Below are 21,163 nucleotides of genomic sequence, written 5' to 3'. Positions count from 1 at the left end.
CACCCAGTGCAAATATTAACATCTTTAATTCTGCCACATCCAGCTCAAACTCCTGCCTTTTTGTCAATTCCACTGTCTCCAACCCATATAACATAGCTGGTCTCACTACCCTCTTGTAGACCTTCCCTTTCATTCTTACAGGTACTCGTCTGTCACAAATCACTCCTGACATTCTTCTCCACCCGCTCCATCCTGCCTGTACTCTCTTCTTTACCTCTCTTCATACATACATACATACATACATACATACATACAAATATTTCAAGCATGGGCATTAATGCCCTTCTAGCTTGCCAATATACCAAAACACTTGTTCCCATAATAAGTGTCCAGGCTGTTCTTAAAATATCTAAACTAGTACTTGCTTTAATATAATATGGTAGTCTATGCCATACGTCAGTGACTCTGTCAGAGAACCAATTAGTACACTTCTCATTCCTATAGAATCTTCTACACAGGTCATCTGATGGTTCTCTAGTACTTTTTGATAACCCCAAACATTCCCAGAGGTAGTTGTCACTAAATGTCATATATACCTGAATAGAATCTCCTCTTAGATATCTGTACAAGTTCAGATATTTTAGTCTTTCATAATAACTTAAATTTTCGCATCCATGAATACCCTTGGTATATTTCTGCTGTACTCTTTCCAGTTTACTCATGCTTGTTTTCTTATAGGATTTCCATATTGCTATTTCATACTCAAGTTTGGATCTAATATAACTAACAAACAATGACTTAACTATTTTTGATTTCCTAGACTTCATAAATCTTTTTATACAACCTATAGTTCTATAACAATCATTAACCAACTGGTCGATATGATTAGAAAAACTCATAGCTGAATCTACCCATATACTCGGGTCTTTAAATGAGTCTACAGTTTCAATCATGGTGTGCTGTATTAAATATTCACCTTTCAATTTATGTCTCCCAAATCTCATATGCTTAGTTTTTTATGTATTTATCAGCATACTATTCTCCTGTGCCAAAATGATCAAATCAGTCAAGTTATTTTGCAGACATGCCTTATCTCTAACACATTTAATCAATTTACCTAATTTCAGGTCATCTGCATATAGACTGTAGAATGCCTCAGATGAAAAAGTTAGGTCTGAAAGATACAATCTAAACAAGTAAGGGACTAGGACAGAGCCCTGTGGGATACCCTGACTGCAACCAATGATTTCACCTGTCCACTTGCTTTTTTAATTTCTCCAAGTCTTTTGGGTTTCTAATACCATGATGGAAATGGACCCCATTCCTAAGTCAAAGTATGATTAAAGTTCAGGAAATTAATATTGTCTCAGTCTTTGATGTTGGCCAGTATTGCTCTTCGCAGCACCCACAATGTGCCCAGTAATGACTCCTCCTGCAGTTCGTATGGAGTTACATGTATTGGTAACATATCCAAATATGAGTGTAAATTCTTTTTTATAAGACCTGTTGCTCCTACTGCTATTGGAACTGTCTGGGTATCTTTCTTCATAGGTTCATAGGTTCATAGATTAGTACTAAGCTAACTGCCCTTGCGAGCCATTTTAAGCCTAGCCAATTATCCCTTGTGAGACTCGAACCCCTTGTGTTTGTGTGTGTAAAAAACACTTATCCCCCAGGCCACTCTCGCAACCCTCAACATTGCTCTCATTTCTGCTTGCAGATCCTGATATTTTATGACTTTGTGTCTCTCTGTATGTAAAACACTGTAGTCAATGGGTGTGGAAATTTCAATGATCAATGCTACTTTTGTCTTCTTTTCTTGGACCACTATATCCGGTTTTCTAGCAGCTATCATTTGGACTGTTGGTAATGGGTGATATAAACTTCATCATTTGCTATGATGCTTTGTGGCTCATGTTTCCAGTGTTTTTCAGCCACTTCAACACTATAATGTTTGCACAATCCCCAGTGCAACAGTCTTGCCACATTATGCCTTTCAGTATACAGTCCTTCTGCCATTAGTGTGTTACAACCAGCAACAAGGTGAGTGACTGTTTCCAATTCGGTTTTACAAAACCTACATTTGCTGGTTTCTCCCACATGTTCAATGGACGTTGTAAACCAGTGTGTACGTAGTCCACTATTTTGGGCTGCCAATATTAACCTTTCATTTCTTGGTTTGAATTCGCCTCTCCTTAATCATCCCTGCATTCGTTCCTGATCAACATGAGGTTCTTCCAGACGTTTTCTATACTTGCAACTATACTTATGTTTTTTCCACATTTGTCTTCTCATCTGGTCCTTCACCTTATATTCTTTCTTTTGTTTTTTGGCACATTCAGTTGCTGCCTGTTTTTTATTTACTTCTGGTTTGATTTCCATTCCTGCTTGACATCAAAATTCTGCTAAATTAAGCAGCAAAGTCATCTTAGATTTATTCTCCTAATGTTTCAAAACTTTCACTACATTTGGATCTTATGAGGTCAGTAGATATGTGTGGAGATCTATGCATGTAATCAGTTTCAAGTAGGCCCATCCTTCCTTCAGAACAGGGAATATATAATCTTGATATACACTGATTTTTATAAATAATTTGGTGAGCATGAAGCATCATTCTTGTTTTAATATCTAATATATCCAACACTTTTTGGAGCCAATCAATCATTCCAAAACTGTAAGTTAGGACAGGAAGACCAAATTGATTTTTAGCTTGGATTTTGTTCCTAGATGTCAATGCTGTTTTCAGGATTAATTTAAGTCTTCTAAAGTATTCCTTACTGAGTTTTATTCGCATTTGTTCATGTTTTATTGCTGATCCTTCATCAATTCCCAAGTATTTATACACTCCCTCTTGCTCAAGTTCTTCTATATCACATTCTTTTCCCAAACTGATGTTTTTCTGGTGCTGCAGTTTTCCTGCTTTAAAGGTTGCTTCTGCATATTTATCAAGACGAAATGACATTCTAATATAATCTGAAAAAGTTTTGACAACCTGCATCTGTGCTTTCAGTTCCTCGTTTGATGAACTATACAGTTTTAAATCATTGACAAAGAGAAGATGAGAAGTCATTAGACTTTGTTGTTTTCTAGGAACCAAATTATAGCCATGGCCTAAGCTGTTCAGTAAACAGTTTAATGGATTAATGGCAAGGCAGAATAGCAACAGTGACAGAGTCACCCTGGAATATCCCCCTTTGAATTTTTATCCCTGGGATGATAATATGTCCTTTATCATGGCTTAATTGCAAAGTGGTCTACCATTGTTTCATGGTTACTGTAATATAGTCAATCAGTATAGGGTGTATCTTATACATTTTTAAGCACTCTTTTATCCATGAATGTGTGATACTATCAAATGCTTTTTTGTAGTCACTCCATGCCATACTTAGATTCTTCCCTTTCTTACAGTTCTCCACTATAACTTTATTTAACAACAAATGATCCTTTGTTCCATATGACTTTATTTTATTGCCCTTTTGTTCTACTGCCATAATTGAGTTTTCTTCTAAATGACTATAAAATCTGTCGGCATCAGTTCCTGTGTATAGTTTATACATTGTTGGAAGGCAAGTTATCGGTCTATAATTTTTAGGGTAGCTTGCAGGTTCACTCTTAAGTAAGAGCATTGTTTTGCCTGTTGTTAGCCAGTGTGGTGTCTGTTTGGGGTGCCCATATAAATAGTTCTTACTCATGGCTAAATCCTTGTGCAAAGATGTTAATACTTTTAACCAAAAGTTAGGAACTGCATCTGGGCCTTGGGTTTTCCAGTTAGAGGTTTTTTTTTAACTTTGTTTCAATCTCTCTGGCTGTTACTTCATCCCATGTCATATTCTGTACCTTTAAACTTTTTATTCTTTCTTTTACTTATTCTATCCATTTAGCATCTTTGTCATGTTCCACAGGATCTTCATAGATACGTCTCCAAAATATATCTACTTCCTCTTTTTTGGCAGTCTTTCAATTCCTTTTACCTTATTTCCCAATTCTCTGTAAAACTTTTTTGGGTTATCAATGAATTGCTTATTTTATACTTTTCCCTTGTATTTATCTGTGTATCTTCTAAGTTTTTCTGCCTGTGCTGAAATTTTTAGTTTGTTATTTGTGATAGTGCATAATAGATCCTGGTCTGTTCTAGTACTGTGCATTGCTTTAATCACATCTATCTTTCTTAATATTTTAGTTGATCTATTCCCTCTTCTACAGTCTTCTAACAGTGACACTTCTTGTCTTAATTGCTTTATAGTTTTCTCTATTTGATACTTCCATGATGGTATTCGATTTCTTCCTTCCTTTCCCTCACTACCCTGTGATCTTGTGATAGAACTTTATCAGTTATTAATTTAGCAGCACAGGCAGTACATCCTGCTCACTTCTGTTATATCATATGGATCTCTATGGACAGTCCTAATTACTGCATTCATTTGTTTTATCAGACTTCTTACTTTATGGGTTTTATTGATCTTCTGCAGTCTATTTCTCTCAATGATCTTAATATATCTGTCCATGTCCATTAAATCAAGCAACTCTTCTCTTAGCTCATTTTTTTCCAAACTGAGGGCACATCCCTTGTTTTCCCTTTCCTGCAGGTATTTTATAAAAAGTTCTATAGCATCTTCCTGTGGCACATTCTCTTCAATTTCATCCTGTGTCATCTGTTGCTCTGTCATATGGGAGCTCACTGGCCTAGCATGCCTCAACATTGTCTGCATCAGAGTTTCCACAGTTTCCTGTTCTTTTCCTTGCTATCTAGCTTCAAGTGAATGTTTGTACTGGTTTTCTATGGAAGGGTCCAAAATATCTTGATATGGTACCTGACCATTTGCTTCCTGTTCCACTGGTTTCCCCTTAATGTGGATATCCATCGCTCTATCCTGTTGTGGTGCCTTCTGCATTCGATTTTCTACACCGAATCCTTGTCTTTGCAGATACTCCATAACCTCAATTTCTATTTCTTTGACTTCTCCATTACTAATCTCTTGTTCTACTTTTCTTCTTAGTCTTCTTATTTTTTGTATTGTAAAGTTTTCCATATCTGGATTCCTTTGCCTGCATTTCTCTTCAAATATCTTTGGTGCTACTCTTTTTGTATTGGTTAGTTTTTCTTTCTCCTTTGCATAAATATTGCACCATATTAAATCTCTTTTCCTTTCCCCTGTCCATAGTTCTTCTTCACATGTCTCCTGATCTTCTTGCTGTTCCTTATTCTGGGGATTCACTCCATCATGCTGTGATGTAGTCTGTGTTAGACCTTCTACATTAAATCCTTCACTTTGTAGGCATTCCATAACTTCAACTTCTATTTCTTTAATGTCTGCTTTACTAATCTTCATTTCCACATTACATCTTTGTGATATTAAATTTTTTATTGTGAAATTTTCCATATCTGAATGCTTTTGCCTGTATTTCTCTTTGAATATCTTTGAGATTGCCTTCTCTATATTAGTTAACTTGGCTTTCTCCTTTGCATAAATATTGCACCATATCAAGACTTTTCCTTTGCATAAATATTGCACCATATCAACTCTCTCTTTCTTTCCCATGTCCATATTTCTTTTTTATATTTTTCAAATATCTCTATGTTTTGTTGTTTATATTTTTGCATCTCCTCAGATGCTTCTTTTCAAAACAGATCAAAGTTTCTTGATCTATATACTGTTTTTCAAAAATCTGTTATATTAAACAATGCAAATTTTTATTTGAAGCTTCTGACAGTTTTTCTTGTGGAAGTATTTTTCTTTCCTCTAATTTCTCTCTTAATCATTTAGTATATCTTGTGTTTGGAAATTCTGGGCTTTTTACATAATAGTAACAATACATAATTTATTTCTTATCCTCAATAGTCCACTCTATTGTCTTTATGGCTCTTCTTTGGCCAATCAATTTTTGTGATTTTTGTGGACTGTTACTTCCTTCTACAACAGGGGAGCCATCTTCCCCCTGGGCCTGGCCTGGCCCCATTGTAGGAATGTTTCCATATTTGGAGGATTCTATGCTGTCATTTTTACCATTCCTGGGCCAGTGCACCTACCAGGAGTGGGCACTTTTTTATCCTGGGACTTGTGCACCCACCTATCTGTTTTTTGCCTTTGACTTACTTCTGTCCATAATATATGTTATATAAATACAGTCTATATATCAGTGTCACCTTGGTGAGATTTTGTGAAAAACAGGGTCCACCTCGCGAAGGTACACTTGCTGTATTATACATGTCATGTCCTATTTGTAAGCCATGCAACTAACCATCTTATCAAGAGTACATCAATACCTAGTTGTACTAATTTATTGATCAGTGTTTTGTGTATGACCCTATCAAATGCTTAAGTTAAAGCCATATAAATTACATTACAGCACAATGTTTCATTCATAGTTGTTATTATATTGTTTTAGAACATCATGTTACAGGTGGTAATGTATCTGTTTTCAACATATACATGCTGATATATGGTTTCAAGTCTCAACCTATCCAGTTTTGAAAATAACGTATCCAATATTACCTTCTCCATTATTTTTCCACAACATGAAAGTTGACTTAAGGGTGTTTATGATTCTGAGTTTGTCCTACTCCTCTTTCCTTTAAAAACAGGTTTAATAAGTGCATATCTCCAATCTTGAGGAATCTCCCCATATTTATATGACCAAGTGAATAATAAATATAATGGTACTGTAAGTCCTTCCTGAAGTATTCTCAAGTCATTGTTACTAATTATGTCTCCTTCCTGCACTTTGTTTGGATCCAGATGGGCAGTTCTTTTTCTATATAACCTAATTTGATTCCAGTATCTGGGTTACCTGGATGTCAGTAGGGCAACTTACCACCCCTTTTGTGGAGCCAAACTGTTTTGCATACGATTTTGTAAATATTTCTATAATCTGTTGTGTCTGAGAATAAATTTTAGACTCTGCACACAGTTTATCAATGTGTGTGTCTTTACTCCTTCCACACCTTATGTATCTATAAAAAGGTTTCCTATTATGCTCAATATCTGTATATAAATGTTCTTCAAATTTTTCTTGATCATGTCTCACACTATGCTTAATCTGTTTGTCCAGCTTGTTTATTTCAGTTTTCAAAGTTGTAGTTTGACCTCTCTTCCAGTTCTTAATTTTTTTGTCTCTCACCTTAATCAGGTATCTTGTTCTTATGGAACTATATCCCCCTGATGTTGTATGCCTAGATCCTGATGTTAAGCATTTCTTTTTTTATTTTTTGCACTCAAAGAATTTCTCTTTCAAACTTTTCACATTCCATCTGCAGTTTTTTCCACTGAACACCTCACTCCAGTTAATTTTACATAGTGACTGTTTTGCTTCCATATAATCTGTAATTAACCTCCTGTGCATTGGCTTAGATTTCAGTTTGGCAGAATTATCTAGCAACAAATTAACCTTTATAACCCCATGAGCACATCATAATGCACCTGGACATGTTATCTGGTCCCATATTAGTATTATTTTTAGCCTTTGATGGGGATAGTAACAGTTGTTCCATGGTGATTTCAAAAGTAACTAAATGTTTAGGGATATTGTGGGGTCACGATGTTAGTAGATTGGGTAAAATTAGCAACAAATGTGTTTACTAATATGTTGGCTATCTGTATGAATATACTGAAATGTGTGGTAATATTGATGAGCTCAGTTGCTAATATAACTAAAGAAACAAATTGTAGGTTATCTTGTTATCTGTAGCAGCCTTAAGTTTGTACTCTGCTTTAAATATTCTAATGACACTCTTAAGTTCCTTACCGGCATATTTCATTGTCATCTTGATGCAGGGGAACTGGAATTTTTTATGTCTTTTCATAATTTTCCTTTATATGTTATACACTTTATTAATATAGGAGTTCCACCAGAGAGGTTTGTTCCTGAATTTACCATTATATTTATGTTAAACAGGTATGGATTTTCTAAGCACATATATAGGTACTGGTAAACATTGGGGGTGAATGTAGCAGGTCAATTTGCAGTGGATTGTTGAATATTTTGTATTGTTCTTGTACAAACTGAAGAAGGTTCGCCCTGGAGAAGTCTCTAAAGATGATTTCATTAAATGGTGGGGTAGTACTGCTAGGCCTGACAGAGAAGATAATTAGATATGATTATTATTCCCAGTTGCAAGTATATCATTAGCTAGAAGATAAAACTGAGAAACATATAAATACCTTGCCAAGTAGGCCAAGGTATCTTTTTAAATCCTTCATTGCTAACCTAACTTCTTATTGATCACATGAAAAACAAGAATTGTGACTGATCAAGATACCACAAGAATAAAGTCAAATTCTGTAAATATGTTTCAGCTGCATCAGAAACCTCATAAAAATAGTTCTGCTTCTGTGAGTCTGATTAGGAAAACCCTCTTCCATTGAGTAACTGCTGATAATAAAATTTGACAATCTCTAGTGCCACCTCTGGGCTAGTAGTCACCATTGACTTTACATTACAATCACATATCTTAGGTATCCTACAGTCAACTGATTATTGACATAAACAAATGGCCAAACATTTCTACACTAATGAAGCATTTCCACTCTACGTAACCTTAAGGATCCCTTTAAAGAAATCAGTTTTGTAGTCCAACAGATTGGTTACATCATCTCTAATATCTGTCACTAAATGAATTACTTGTGTCATCCCTCACTGTAAAAAAAACTATAGTTTAAGCAATTCCCAGTGTAAATTTCTTAAATGGGGGTAGTTTTTTTAAGCATTGATCCTGTATACTCCTTTAAATATGAAGACAAATTGTCTTTAAACTTTTTCCAATGCAGTAATGGATATGTTAATGAATCTAGCAGCAAACCTGCCTAGATTTTAAAAACATCAGCTAATTGGGTATCAAACATTTCACCCTGCAAAAATATATGGTTAAACCACCAATGCCTGGGTAAATCATCTTTCAAAAACTGAGGTTTCACATACAAAAAGGACATGTTCTCAGAGTAAAATCAGCATGTTATCTAAATACTAACTATCAAGTTAAAGTTATGAAACCAAGGATGCCAGCATTTCAAGGACAATGCCATTTCTCTACAAAAATTCAACCATCCCCATCATAATAATGTACTTATGTAAAAAATCTACCCAATGCTGTAAATCTGCATACACTTGGACTTAACTGAACTTCATCTAATCCAAACACAGTTTTCAGTCAGTAACCCACAGTGTACACCACTCTAAAATAGGCTAGCCAGCCTCCTAAAACAAAGGACAACTCTCACATCATATTCTGGTGCGGATGTATAGTTCTATAAAAGTAATGTAGCTCCCCTCTATCAGACCTTTTGGCACATTATATTTATCTAAGCTATCTGCCTCATTCCTTCAAGACAAAAATATGTACTTCTATGAAAAAGTATGGGGACTCCCCCGCACCCCCTCTAGAGGTAACACAAATAAACCTCTGTAGGATATCCAAATTTTACTAGTTTTCCATGCTCTTGAATATCTAAATGCGTTTCTTGAAATAAAACAGCACTAGGCTTAAATTGTTTAATATAAGCAAATCCCTTGATAACCATTCAGTGGGGTGACAAACCCACCGGCATTTCAACATAATAAAAAAGAATGCCGGTCATCAGCTAAGTAAAGAAAAAAAGAAAGTACTAATTATTTGAAATAAAATGTTGTTCTCATCTATGAACATGTGCTGAGTTTTGTACCTCCGATCTTTAAAACAAGCCAAAGCAATCATAAAACTCTTGAACAGCATACCAATAAACATTAAAAGATACATTAAAACTATCTACATTCATAACATGTAAAGTGCTCCCAAGAAGGAGGTAAAATACCAGCATCAAGAAAGCTATCAGGTTGTGACAAACCCTGCCTTGAAATGGACTAAGACATCTTTTTGCATCCCATTTTTAGATGCCAAGGAAATCATCTACCCACTCCCCTATGCAGCATTTCATCCATAAAATATGAGTATCTGTTGACATAAAACTGCAAAATAGTGGAATAAGGAAAGGCGACATTGAAAATATTACTGAATGCAGGGAGAGTAAGTGGATTGTGAAACTCCGTGCTGATATTGAGCCAGGCTTGAATAATATCATCCCACTGAAACCTATACTAAAAGCTAGAAGACCGACTATCAGCTAACATGGAGGTGTGTCTGGCTTAATAATTCATGACTGGTCACACCCCTCAAAAGCAAAAGGTATAGGAAATGGAACACCCCCAGCTGAGAGGAAAGAGAATTGGTGCGTTTAAAACAGCTGATTGACAGTGTGATGATTGAATAATTGTCTCAACAGTAAAGGAAGCAAACACTATAAAAAGGAACGTCCAGTCTCAATCTCTATGATCTGAAGAAGATACCGAAAGCGCTTATCGTTTGGAATACATAGGGACTGTTTTATTCTACATCAGGATTTTAACTTGACATGAAGATTTTAACTTTTCTTACAATAAAAGGATTTTAACTGCCATTAAAGCTAGAAGCTTTTATTTGATCTGTTAGACTGGTTAAGCTGTTATCACAGTTCATCACAGTCACATAGCAGCTACTACATCTTCAGTGTGGATACTTTGTATATCAGACCAAAAAGATTGGATACTTTGAAGCCATCATAAGACTAGAAACTTTGGAGCCATCATTTCGCTATGGTATAACTGCATTCACAGCGTGAATATCTTGTAAGTGCATTTAATTTAAGTACTGGAAATGTATGCAAGTTTTTTGCTATATATGTTGCACTTTTAAGTTTTATATCATTTAACCACACTACCTATTCTCCAAGAGAACTTTACTTCATTGGCCAGTGTTGTACAGCGTTTCATTTTGAATACTGTTTTTACTTGTTACTGATAGCTGTACTTTAGCATTAGGAGGTACCCTTTCTTTATTATAAAACTGCAAAATAAGTCAAGATTTCCATGATTAGGACTTAACCCCAGAACTGAATTTCTACCTGTCTGCAGTACTATGTAGCAGGTACATGTTGTTATATCTATATAATAGACTTGGGATTATTTCCTTCAATCCTCATTGGAACACAGAGTTATACTATATAGATGTCATAGTGAATAAATAGGATGCAGACAGTATATGATAAGCATGTCCTTTATAGGTTCATAGATTCATAGATAAGTACTAGGGCAGCTACCCTAGCAGGCCATTTTAAGCCTAACCAATGTCCCTTGTTGTGTTTGAATTAACCTATCCAATTTGGTTATAGATTGGCCTTATACATCCCATGGTCGATAATTATATATTAACCCTAATGATAATAACTGAGATCATACTATAGATATTTTGAGGGGACCATGCACAGGATAAAGCATTTAGGGAACAGTCCTAGAGTAAATTTTGTTTCCCATCCATATATCACAGCTGTGCATGAATATGGACAGAGACAAATTATTTTAAGTGGCTATGTCGTCTCTTCCAGAGCAGTGGTATCCTGTGCAAGACATACCTGTACCTCCAAACCATTTGGCTAATATCATAGAAGAGGTTTAGATCCCTAGGCTGAGTATTTCTGATGCAATTTCACTTGCTGATGTGCAGTAGGTCCATCAGTATTGAGTTGGCGGATATTTTGTATGTCAAACACATGTCACCTCTTAGCAGTCTGCAGGATATCGAGTACAGTGACAGGGCTTTGAGTTTGTCCATGTAGGACATATAGTTTAGGCCTTGTATCTTTTTAGTAAAGTATCTCTGTGGGTGTTCCAATTGTTGCATGTGTTAGGACAGATACATGCCAAAGGGGGCATTATACTCAATGACTGGCTTAATGAAAGCTGATTAAAGGGGGAAAATGACATTCCTGGATTTAGACACAATTATTTTGTTTATAAGCTGTGCAATACAGAAGGACCTCCTTGCAACAATGGACACATGTCAGTCAAAAGTAAGGTTACTATACACATAAATTCCCAAATCCCAAACAACTGGATCAGATCTTAGGGGCATACTGTCAATGTGGCAGTTCCCTGGGAAGATGACTTCTCAAAGAATATAAAGATGCATTTTTTGGCATTTAGCTTCAGTCCATGATTTTGGCGCCAGTTATTTATTTGGGACAAATCTTCCTGCAGGATAGCTAGGTCATTTAGGAATTCAACGACTGCTCCTAGCTTGCAGTCGTCTGCATACCTAGCCAGACACATCCCTTTGTTATTGACTTTTACATCAGAGAAGTAGATGCCAAATGAGAGAGGTCCCATCTCAGAACCATGGGGGACTCCACTGGTGACTGATCTCTTTGTGAAGGTAACTTCCCCTATTTTGATTTCCTGCATCCTATCTATGAGCCAGTGTGAAATCCAGGGGTTGACCTAGGGGCTTATTCACTGTTTATTTAGCTTTTCTACAATGCCTGATGGTGGGATTGTGAAAAAAGCTTTTCCTTTGTCCTTTTTTTCATTTTTGTGATGTCACTGCATTAGCTGTGATTTGCAGAGGTCATACATAGCAATGACTGGAAGGATGTTGTTGTACAAAGATTGCGTGCATGAGGTAAATGCTGAGGTTTGGGTGCTGACTCACATGTAGGAAAATAAACATAGATGTATAAACACTGTACTTACACGTCATAATGGGATGGTGAAAAAAGTGTTACAAAGACCAAGCAAGAGGACTTCCTTTGCATTCCGTCTGTGAGCATTATCCCTGGAAAGTCTTTTTCTTGTAAACTGTGGCAAAAACTGGATATTGGCCCATGTGGGGGGCTTAAGAAAGAATTGGCATTTTATTGTATGGATTTGGTGTGAATAATATGCTGTGCTCTTCTGTAGGAGATTTTCTTATCTTTTAAGTGAAGGTTGCTTTAAAATGGTTTGAAAACTTTAAGGTGGTTATATAAAGTATATCGACAAAATGCTAACCTTGAAACTGTTTATAGCAGCTTCAGTATAAGCTATTTTGTACGTATGTGATACTTCGTAGGAACTGTAATTGTATACTTCTCAATAAGCAGACACTGAAAATAGGAACAAAGGCCCTTAAAACGTAAATACAAGCAGCCAAAAATCTAGTCATCTATTTAGCGTAAAATATGATTACCAAATAGCACGTAACTATTCTTGCTCCCAGAAGGAATGTGGGATACTACTCAAAAAACATGTTTTTTAAAAAACAAACAGTGGCAAAATTTATGAAAAAAATAAAAGCACATGATAAAAGCATTAGTGTAAAATCTGTAGACTTTAATTACATGTATTGCAAAACTCTACCATACTAGGTCATTTATTTTTCCTTCTGAAAAAGGGGATGTAAGGAGTGTATGTCCACTTTCTTTAAAATATTGTATGTTGGTCATGAAGTGTGGTTTTCTGTGCTCTGCTCAGGTTTAAAAATTGGGTGTGACGAGGAGGGATTCATAAAACTGTGTTAATGGGTAGATCAAGCCTGAAAACAGGCACATACCTCCAAAACTACATATATCATGTAAATGGATCAAACAGGCTTTAAACAGGTATGTTCCTCCAATCATCATCATCTTCTTTCAGCTGTTCCCGTTAGGGGTCACCACAGCGGATCATCTGTTTCCAGTTTTCCTGTCCTCTGCAACTTGCTCTGTCACACCAACCACCTGCATGTCCTCTCTCACCACATCCATAAACCTTATCTTAGGACTTCCTCTTTTCCTGTTACCTGGTAGCTTCACCCTTAGCATTTTTTTCCCAATATACTCAGCATCCATCCTCAGCACATGTCCAAACCAATGTAATCTTTTCTCTCTGGCTTTGTCTCCAAACCTTCCAACTAAGGCTGACCCTCTAATATATTTATTCCTAATCCTGTCCACCCTCGTCACACCCAGTGAATCTTAACATCTTTAACTCTGCCACAGCCAGCTCACACTCCTGCCTTTTTGTCAATGCCACTGTCTCCAACCCATGTAACATAGCTGGTCTCATTACCCTCTTCTAAACCTACCCTTTCACTCTTACTGGTACTCGTCTGTCACAAATCACTCCTGACATTCTTCTCCACCCACTCCATCCTGCCTGTACTCTATTCTTCACCTCTCTTCCACACTCACCATTACTCTGAACTATTGATCCCAAGTATTTAAACTCATCCACCTTTATCATCTCTACTCCTTGCATCCTCACTATTCCTCTATCCTCCCTCTCATTCACACACATATATTCTGCCTTAGTCCTGCTGACCTTCATTCCTCTTCTCTCTAGAGCATATTTCTATCTCTCCAGGGTCATCTCCACCTGTTCCCTACTCTCACTACAGATCACAATGTCATCTGCAAACATCATAGTCCACGGGGGACTCCTGTCTGATCTCGTCTGTCAACCTGTCCATCACCATTGCAGATAAGAAGGGGCTCAGAACCGATCCTTGATGTAATCCCACCTCCACCTTAAACACATCCATCACTCCCACCGCAGACCTCACTGCTGTCACTACCCTCATACATATCCTGTACCACTCTTACATACGTTTCTGATACTCCCGACTTCCTCATACAATACCACAACTCCTCTCTAGGCACCCTGTCATATGCTTTCTCTAAGTCTACAAAAACACAATGCAACTCCTTCAGACCTTTTCTGTACTTCTCCATCAATACTCTCAGAGCAAACATCACATCTGTAGTGCTCTTTCCCGGCATGAAACCATACTGCTGATCACTAATCATCACGTCCCTTCTTAACCTAGCTTCCACTACTCTTTCCCATACCTTCATGCTGTGACTGATCAGTTTAATCCCTCTGTAGTTACTACAGCTCTGCACATCACCCTTATTCTTAAAAATCAGTACCAAAACACTTCTTCTCCATTCCTCAGGCAGTCTCTCATTTTCCAAGATTTCATTAAACAATCTGGTTAAAAACTCCACTACCATTTCTCCTAAACACCTCCATGCTTCCACAGGTATGTCATCTGGACCAACAGCCTTTCCATTCTTCATCCTCTTCATAGCTATCCTTACTTCCTCCTTTCTAATTCATTGTATTTCATGATTCACTATCCCCACATCATCCAACCTTCTCTCTCTCATTCTCTTCATTCATCAACTCCTCAAAGTACTCTTTCCATCTGCTCAACACACTCTCCTCGCTTGTGAGTATGTTTCCCTCATTATCCTTTATCACCTTTACCTGCTGCACATCTTTCCTAGCTCGGTCCCTCTGTCTAGCCAATGTTCCTCCAATATAGGTCTGAATAATTATCTCCCTGTCATGATACAAAAACTGGTCAACTGTTGAAGGTTACATTGGAGTTGCATTTTATCTTACTACTTTGATATGTAAAATATGTAGAAGTGTTCTGTATTGGAGGATTCTATCTCTTTTGCAAGAAGGATGTTTCAGTTAACAACTTTATGACATTAATGTAGTCATGTAAAATGCATTATGCAAAATACTTCCATTACAAATGTTATGAGCAGTTTTACCAGTATACGGATATGTGAAGCTTTCAGCAGCTTATATTGTAAGTCTATAAACATTTTAAGGGCACTATAAATCTCTTCAAGCTGAGTGCTTTTCTTATACAATTAAAAGGCATAGATTCATGGGAAAACTTTTCAGTATTATAGCAGAATAAGAAAAGGAATGTGTGAAGCATATTTAGTGAGGTGGATGTTAAAACTTTAAAAATACAAAAGTAGCTCACTAATAAACCATGATAAAATAAAAAATAAAAAACAAACGGCAACTGCTGAAACAACCACTTTATTAGTAGAAGCTTAAGTGCTTTCATCAGGCCAGTGCCCAACTTCATCAGAACAACCATGTTTAATGAATTTTAATTTAAATAGCTAATACAAGTCACATGGCACTCAAAACACACCTTCCCAACAAGCTGTTCTCAATATACATAAAAGCAATCTCGAAAATAAGTACTACCTAAAACAAACATGGTCTTTTAAAAATAAAAAATACTACTTAAAACACTACCAAAACATAAAAATATGCACAAAAATATGCAAATACATATAACCAACATTATCCTAGTTACACACATACCTTCCTAATAAACATAATGATGAAAATCAACTATTATAAACCTTCTTTTAAGACAATATCTATAAAGTAATTTAGGGAAAAACGAGTTCTGCTTTTTGCTTTAACACACTGCTAATGGAGATCGTGTCATTTAACCCGGGGCACTCAGCTGCATTACTTCTCAATTGCCAAATAAGTTCCCTATATTCTAAAAGCAATTCTAATGGCCCTCCTCTCTGGTCAATACTGACCCTTTCAATAGCCGTGTACTTAAAGTTATGTGATGGATTTCCTTTAATATGTTTTGCTGGGGCATTCCTGTCATCCGCCTTTTGTATGTCATACTGATGTTGATATATCATGGTTTTAAATTTGTTTTTTGTCTTGCTTATATAAAAACACTCACATTGTAAACATTTGGCAAGATAAACAAGTGACATGCTTTGACAGTTCACCCTTTGGCCCAATGTTGTTACCCCCCCCCCCCCCAACCTGGTACACTCACTTCAATTCCCTCCAAAATATATTTACATTGATTACACTGGCCACATTTACTCATGCGCCCTGATGAGGGCCGATTCAGGGGTCTTTTAAAATGGTCTTAAAACATTGGTCTTTCTTATATACGACTGGTGGAGTTTCTCCCCAATGTTTTTAAATATTCCGTGTCAACTCTAAAAATATTCCAGTTGTCATCAATAATGTTTTTAATTCCATCACATCAAAAGGGTGGCATTAAAGCAGTTTGAAGAGGAAGGACAATGACTCATAACAGAATGCTCTGGAAAATGTTAGGAATAAGATGGAAGTGACATAAGAGGAAGTGTGTGTTCTGCAATAACAGAGGAAAAAAGCAAAATGAAAATACAAAAATACAAGGGTAAGGATCAGGGAGCTGATTGAGAAATTAAATGATGAAGAAGAAAGCTAAATAGATGCAGAATTTGGCAGGAAGTGGGGTGAAATAATGGGAGAAGCTGACACTGATGCAAACATTCTTACATAGAGAATCAAGGACCAATAGAAACCAGCCTAGATTATAGGCATTAAGTCAGCTTTAGGATAAATGTTTTCCTGCAGTAAGGATATATTTACATTTGTTTACTATGTTTTGTCACACTCTGTGTAAGGTGGTTAGGGTAAAAGGGAAGTTCTTTAGGGACTAGGTAGGGTCATGGATTTTAAGTTTGTGCCTGTTTTGAAAGGGGAGGTAAGACAGGCAGGTTGTATAAGTACCCTGTTTGAGTCCTAGAATTTAATAGAAATTGACATCACAAAAACAGTTGTAAGCACGCTTCGCAGCATGATGAAGGAGAGTACTTTGGCAGATACTTTCTGAAGTAATGATTTGAGATTTGTTTAAGGGAAAGGAGACCATCAGATAATGCAAAGATTCTGGGTAGATTTAAACAATAATAAGAAGATAGTGCCAGATGTGATCATTCCTGAACAAATCAATTTTGTTAAGAGCAGGTCTTCAGCTTCCTTCTGGTGATTACTGTTAAATTTTGTGAAGTGTAAAAAGCAGAGGGAAAGGGGAACGCTGGTGTTGTCTTGTTGCATACACAAAATAGCTTCTGAGACAGTGCACTGAGGATTAGGGTGAGAGGAGTGGAGTAGACAGTGAGAATGAGAAGGAAGTGGCAGGAGTTTAGACATTAAAATCAAAAGTACAAATCGTAGTGGGGAATTGGTGCCCCTTATCCCCTGGCCTCTCTCTGATAGCTATATCTAGGTTGTTATTGAGTAAAGGTACGAAGAGAGGAGTGATAAAACTTACCTTTGTTTCAAAACTGTGTAAAAGCAATCAGCATCTCAGCATCAACTTCAAGGTTAGGTGAAATTGCAAAACTCATAAGTGCAACCCAGGAATTATGAAAATAATAATAATATTAAAAAATAAATAAAATAAATTGAATAAAAAACATACAGAAGAAAAGGAATGTGATCTGAAGATAGAAGCAGTTTATTAACTGATCAGGAGGGTTGTAAAATGGCTTTGCAGCACTTCATTAATATTCTCCTTCCTTTGCAGGAAAAGTACTACCCCTCAAAGATCTGGTGGGTCAAAGGATACATACACCATTGCTAGCACAAGATCTGAAAAGCCACATTTTGAGTGCAAAGCAGCCCAGACTAAATATTAGTGCACTAGTCTCCACGCTTACTTAAGGACTTTTCCACAATTAGAAGGTAAAGCATGCAGCATGCAAATAAGACAACAGCAGCCATAGTACTCCCTGCACATCACTTGCTCCACCTCATTCACAATTCAAATTGAAAGATAAGAGAATAATGGATTTTAAATAATCATGCATTTCCTGAAGAATAACAAGTACAAAACTCTAATATGTGACATTATTGATTGACCTCAGTGACATACCAGAAAATCAAAATTTTTATAAGGGATAGGGCAAAAATATAAGGCAATATCAGGAACATTCTGGAAAGTCATGGAGAATTAACAGGTATGCCAACCACCAACAGATGCATGAACACTTAAGATTAATAACCACACCTGATGCAAAGATAGCATGTAGAATAGCTATAAAGTCACACTGACATATGTCTATTGACCTCTGCCCCCTACCTGTAGTTTTGCTAACAGTGCCTAGGACCTTAAGCACAAATTTTAATCTGAGAAAAAAAAGAAAATGTTTTGACACAGCTTTTATTTACTAAGTATTTTGGTGTCATTGCATTTGGGAGTTTAATCTTGCACATACTTTAAAACTTAGCAAGCATATACCTCTCTACTTAAGAATACTGGACAAAGCAAATAATTGAGGGGGGAGCAAAGGCCTAAACATGCAATAGTGATTTCTTTCACTATTACTCTAATTCAGTCAAAAAGTTAACAGAACAACAGTTTCTGCATCAACATGCATTTTCAGAGCAATAATGTCCGGCATTATTGACTGGCTGTAATCCTCGGTGATTACAAGAAAATCAAAAATTTAATGAAGTACAGAGGTGTACTCCTACTTACAGATGTTCATGAGGCCCAATTCATCCCTCTCATTTGTCTTCCCCTGAATGCCATTAGGAGTCAGGAAACAATGAACAATCAAATGATTTGCAAATGATCATGGTGTTGTTGCTATTAATCTTCAGTAGCTGCAGAATCAAGTAGCAGCAGGTAGAATACTAGCAATCTTTATTATCCTGGCTTAGGGTAGCAACCCAATAAAGACTCACTTAAATATACTACAGTCTAAGTACCAATACATTCCAACTGATTCCAGAGGTGCACTATGCGCACCTAACAAAAATCGAAGTTGCCACTGGTCTCCCGTTGACTACCACAAGATCTAGAAAGCCAGTCTCTCAATGGCTGTAAAACTTAGCCAATGAAAAAGTGAAAATTAAATCCATCTTCCATCAAACTGTAGCACTGGTACAGATTGTTTTTTAAATGATAAAACCGGAGTGCTCTGACAAAAGCAGAACAGTTTTAATATGTGGATCTACCCTTTACAAAACTGCTGCGGGTATCATTTGATGAGATTTTTAATGTCATAGTTTATCAGGTCAGTTGGAATATGTTCCATGGATTTGCAAATAAGACTTGTCTGGCTAATGGGCCTATAGTTACTGGAGGTCAGTAGTGGGGCCCTCCTTGTGCAGTGGCATTGTCACTGCTGTTCACCAAACCTCAGGGACAAAGGCAGTGAATTAACTTGAGTTAAACTGTTTGAGAAGTGGTCCTGACAGGGCTTGTTTAGTACTGTTTATTAAACATCCTGAAATATTAGCAGGTTGCATGGAGGAAACATTTTCAGGGTGGTATTCATACTTCCAAGGTTCACCCTTTCATAGTGGTTATTCATGAACATTGACACTAAGCTTATATTCAGATATATCAATTGCAGGTTATTTGTGATGACTACAGCAATGTTGCAAGGAAGTGCTGATTTTTGTCAAAAGGGTGAAGTTAATGAAGTTTTGCATGAAGCATGTTTGAAGTACTATGTGAAAATGTAAATACTCATGATTTGGAAGTATTAGTTTATTATGAACAAATGTAATTATGCACAGGCACATTTGAATTATTGAGAAATATTCAACGCAGGCTGTAGTTTTAAAAAATATAAAGTGATTTTTATATATTTTCTATTGGGGTGCCTTTATGTGAACACTCTGTCTGTTTATTTAAAAGATTGGGAAGGGGAAGACAAGAAAGATGGCAAAATAGGATGCATAAGGAGGTACACACAGAAGGAACACATCAAGAGGGTTGTGCTGGAGAAGCTGGGAAAAGGAGAGTCCTATATTTTTGGTGAGGATAGACCCACTTCATTTTTTATATAAGAGGGTAGTTTGAGAAAGGAGTAGGTTAAAAGGTGTAGAAAGAAGGATTGGGAATTGAGGTAGGTAAAGAGGAATTCCTCCCAGAACACCCTGGTTCACAGGGCCTTAAACAGTACCACTGCCAGATGATGGTGCAGTAGAAGACACCAATGTTGAAGGGATGGAGAAGAGAAAAAAAGAAAAGCAAAGTAATTCATAATTAAAAACAAAAAGAGAGTGGGAGGACAGAGAGATAGATGAAGAAATAGAAACAATAAATTGGCTCAAAAAATTTTTATGCATCAATTCACACTTTATTAATATAGCTTTCTTATTTTTAATAAGTCTATATTTGGACAAAATGTTCTGGGAAATGACAATAGAAAGTGCTAAACAGAAGAAGGGTATGAAATGGTGAAGCTTTTTACATTTGCAGTATACTGATAATGAAGAAAGAGGTTTTATTAAAGTGAAATTGTAACACATTTTGCAATGATCACTTATAAATAATCTTGATGAACTGGTTTGTGCTGCAGATGTATACTGGAAACACATTAGTTATTGTAAACTAAATAACTTGAAACTGATACTCAAAATTAACAACAAGTTGGCACCAACTATCGTCAGGAAAGCATGGACACTTCATATAAGCTTTCATTCATTTTAATAGACGTGAACTTCTTCAGAATAACCATCTACCCATTTGACAATGTTATATAACCTTTTCTAAAAGTCACATGTAAAATTTCAATAAAAATTTAAAGAACCAAACGAACAATGGTCAATGAAAAAAATGACATACAAAGTCTCAATAAAAATGTATATATATAAACTATTCACTTGAGATGATTAATATAAACTAATAAAACCTAACCGGGAAAAGCCGAAAGAAGAAGAAGTTATTGTCTCACGTTTGTGTATGAATTACTTCTGGATTCATACTTACAAACTAAATTAAAACATATAGTATATATTATACAACAGATTGCTTTGATGAAGGATACTTTTTATTTTA

The sequence above is a fragment of the Protopterus annectens genome, chromosome 1.part0 (assembly GCF_019279795.1).
Source record: "Protopterus annectens isolate FY-2018-M chromosome 1.part0, PAN1.0, whole genome shotgun sequence".
NCBI lineage: Eukaryota > Metazoa > Chordata > Ceratodontiformes > Protopteridae > Protopterus > Protopterus annectens.
This window is presented reverse-complemented; position numbering follows the sequence as displayed.